Source organism: Tigriopus californicus, chromosome 5 (assembly GCF_007210705.1).
Source record: "Tigriopus californicus strain San Diego chromosome 5, Tcal_SD_v2.1, whole genome shotgun sequence".
Classification (NCBI taxonomy): Eukaryota; Metazoa; Arthropoda; class Copepoda; order Harpacticoida; family Harpacticidae; genus Tigriopus; species Tigriopus californicus.
The window spans coordinates 1,035,751-1,040,172 of record NC_081444.1 but is presented as its reverse complement, the minus strand read 5'-3'; positions in this window follow the sequence as shown (position 1 = coordinate 1,040,172).

Sequence of the window (4,422 nt, the reverse complement as noted above, 5' to 3'; positions counted from 1 at the left end):
AGGTGCCATAAATGAGGAATTATTGAGGCAAGTCCACACGTCTGCTGTGATGGCCACCCAATCAACGCAATCAAGTTTGCTTTTTATGCCTTCTTGAGTTTCCTTGAAGAGACATGGGATAAGATATTTTGCGATTGTCTCTTTGCATGGCACTTGATAGGCAGGGTCCATGGTTGAACAAAAATCCTTAAATCCAACATCTTCGACAATTGAGATTGGTTGAAGATCCTTGGCGCTCATGTTTACTAGAGTTGCATCTAGTTACTTTTTTCTGTTTGCAGAGGGTAGATAATCAATAGGTTTGGAAGTCCCTTGATCCGATGAAGGTGAGCCTAAACCACAATTTTCAGTAGTGTCAGTAAAAGCACTCAATTTTAGAAACCATTATGTGGAAATACCTTGTAATATCTGAAGTTCGGTGCGGTGGTGATTTTTTGCATGACGCCATAGAGATGAAGTGCATCCATTTTTAGTTTTATATTGCTTTGAACAGAATTGACAGGTCGCATCTTCTTTTCCCATTCTTTTGAACATTTTCCATAAGACTGCAGATGTTTGTAAACCACAGTCTAAAGCCTCCAGAGTCTCGGGGAAGTTGGACCGATCATTACAATTTCTACCTTGTTGATCATTCATGACACCTCGAGTGTTGTCTTCGTATTTGTCATTACAATCGTCTTCTCTGGAACCATCTTCGCCATCACCCTCTAGGGGTAGTTCATCCTCATTATCATCATCACCACCATCATCATCTCCTCTTGGATATCACTATCTCGGTGATTGTCGTTTGGGGTATCATCATTCCCATTACCATGGGGATCACTTTCTTTGGGATCATAAGAATCATATAATTATCTGCGGGACCATCATGATAATTTCTGGTACTTTCATCCTTAGCCACTAGGGGACCATCACGATTACCCTCTCGAGGAGCATTAGCATGGGGGCCATCACAATCATCATCTTGATCATTTCCTCTTTCATTTCATTCCATCATTTTCGTTATCCGAGTAATTATTAGAGATAAGCTTGAAAACAATCTTTATTAATGCCTTTGAGATAAACATCCTGAATAACTATTTTCTACCTGAAGGGCATTGAGCTCATTATTTAAATCTATAATCACTTCAATTGGTTCGCAATCAACTTGCAAATCATTTTGGTCATGGTTGAATTGGATTGGAATCCAATTATCCCTGCTCTCTGCATTTGATGACAGGATCCAAAACGAAACTTGGTCGATCATTTTTGTTGCAATAAGAATGGAGTACCAAACAGCACTTGGTAAAATCTTTTGTTTTGGTAGCAATTCGACAGCAATTTAAGCAATCTAGGGTGCTAACTTTTTTTTGCGGACTTCCTTACCGCTACCGGGATTGGAATCTCAGCAGTTCAAGACGAGAAGATTATTCATTTTAATTGACTTTTATTTATATATATTATTTGATCGACCAACGAATTGGAGTTGGCTGATCTGGCTAATCCTTGAATATAAGGTTGATCCGGAAATTTGGTCAAAAACTTGTCCAAGTCTGACTTAAATCCTGCTAGAGGGCTACTGGATCAACCCCTACATATTCCCTAAGAATATTTGAGGGCAGCAAATTGAACAATGAAGGAGCCCGAGAAAGAAGAGAGGAGGACTTCATTGTTTTAACGAGCCTGGATTCTCGAGGGCTTGAAGGTGCTCTCAAAACGCACGTTAAGCTTCTACGGTCACTACAATTGACCTTAAATCCTGGGTTGGGACAAAGCTCATGAATGCTTTTGAAAACGTACAATATCAGATACCTTTCGTACCTTCTCTGAATACTGTACAATCCCAACCTATCTAAACTCTCCCAATACGAGAGCTCTCTCATATCCTCAATGTTCCTAGTAAAACATCTTTGGACCTGCTCGAGCTTTGGCAAACCTGCTGAACTCATTGGAGCCCAAATGGGAGAGGCGTATTCAAGATGTGTCTGAACAATCGACTTGTACAGAGTTAGCATCGTGACACTATCTCTGGACTTAAACGTGCGATATATCCAACCACATGTTTGAAAAGCCTTACCAACTTTCAACTGGATATGCTCATCGAACTTTCCATTATCTTGGGGACTACACCTAAATCCTTCATGGATGAGACCTGCTCAATGTCCTTACCTTCATCATCTAATAGTGGAGTGTCTAATGGCGTCGACCCAAAGGTCATTGAGCGGAATTTCATTCCATTCAATGCCATGTTACTCGCAGCAACCTAGGAGTATATTTGGTCTAGGACCTCTAATAGACAACCGGAGTTCTGACCATTCCTACCAACTACCAATTTTGTATCATCAGCATAAGAAGTGATACTGACATTACTACTACCAAGCTTCTGAAGCGGAGCAATAAAGATAATGAAAAGGAGAGGACCCAAAATGGAGCCCTGAGGGACACCCGACTTGACATCATCTATGTCACTAAGGGATCCCTTAACCTTAACAATTTGCTTCCTATCATGAATGAAGCTTCTTATCCAATTGATAACCTTGACTTGGATCCCAATGTCATGAAGTCTATTCAACAAAAGGCTTTCAAAGGCCTTGGCAAAATCAAAATATACCGGTACAACAGCAACTGACTCGTGCCTTTCCAGTCCCTCAATGATTTGCTCTATATCCTCAATCAGTTGAGTAACCGTGCTAAAATGTGCTCGGAACCCATACTGGCTAGGAGGAAGGACTTCATGGATATCAAGAAATTCAACAAATTTGAACTTCATGATCTTCTCAAACACCTTCGCAATATTCGAAGTGAGAGAAATCGACCTATAGTTACTGGGGAGTGACTTATCTCCCCCTTTGAAAGTTGGAACAACATGAGCTACCTTCAGAGAAGAGGGGAACTTGCCCTGGTCCAAGATGCAACGCATCAAATACGAGAAAACAAGAACAAGAACCTGTGAGCATCTCATCAGAAACTGAGATGTCACCCCATCAGGGCCAGGGGAGCTCGAGAGTCTCAAGTCCCTGATGGCCTCTAAAGCATCCTGATCTGTGACTACAAGATCATCTAAATTCTCATCTTGATAAGCCTTTCCTGTCCCAACAAACTCATCAATAGAGCAATGGGCTGTTGCTCCTAAACTCAGTGGAGTTGAACACACACTAGAGAACTGATCTCCAAGTACGTTGGCCATAGTCTCCACATTGTCTATGGCTTCCCCATCGACCTCAAAAGGCCCTACAGGGTGTTTGATCTTTCTCTTAGAGTTCGCATAAGNCCCCTCAGTAACCTGTTCTATATGCTCAATAAGTTGGGTAACCGTGCTAAAATGTGCTCGGAACCCGTGCTGGCTAGGAGAAAGGACTTCATGGATATCAAGAAATTCAACAAGTTTGAACTTCATGATCTTCTCAAACACCTCGCAATATTCGAAGTGAGAGAAATCGGCGTATAATTACTGGGGAGTGACTTATCTCCCCCTTTGAAACTTGGAACAACATGAGCTACCTTCAGAGAAGAGGGGAACTTGCCCTGGTCCAAGATGCAACGCATCAAATACGAGAAAACAGGAGCAAGAACCTGTGAGCATCTCATCAGTTGAAGTCATTCACAGAAGGTGCCCTTACGACCTCAAGTGAGACTGGTTCTTTGCTATTTTCCATCTGCGAGAGCCTCTTTTCGACCAATCAAGAAAAGCTGCGGAACATGACAAAGATCGTGGGCACTTTAACAGACAAGGCCCTTCAAGTTCCATCAATATTTAATATTCTTCTTAATTGTCACCTTGAAGTAATCATGAAAAGGTTCTTTCGAGCAAGATTATTTATTTGGGCCAAACACACAACCCAGCGCTTGAGGCAGAACCAAAAAGCAAACATTTTATATCCCAGTCAAACTCTTCAAAATCAATGAAATGCCATTCGATTGTACAATAATATGTATTTGCTGAAATAAAATGCCTAGTCTCTTATGATTGGACTCAAGTTAGCAAGGTATTAGTTCTCAATTACTCAAGTGGATGTTAAAGCTTCCATGATTTTCAGCTATATTTGATTCTGCATTTTGTCTGCTTTTCTTTTTTCCTCTCTGAAATCGCGAATTTTGTTAGCCCAAGCCTTGCGTTTCGTCGGTGTTTTTGGGAACCGGAAGAGGGGCACGCCCTTTCGGGTATCGCAGTTCAGAGTGCAACAACCCATTGCTACTGGATTTGCGGCACTACGCACAGAACCGGAGAAATGTGGCGTTTGCCGGTCTTTTTCCGGATGCCTCTAAATGTCCAGAGGACAATGCTGATACAATCCCTATACACAACACAAATTTGAACTGATAACATATATGTGAAGATTAAAGTGCATCGTTAAACTGTACACTTTTGGTGAAGATTTGGTCAAAATTTGGTCCAAGTACTGAAACATATTATAGTTAAGTTAAAATTATCGTAGCTTCATG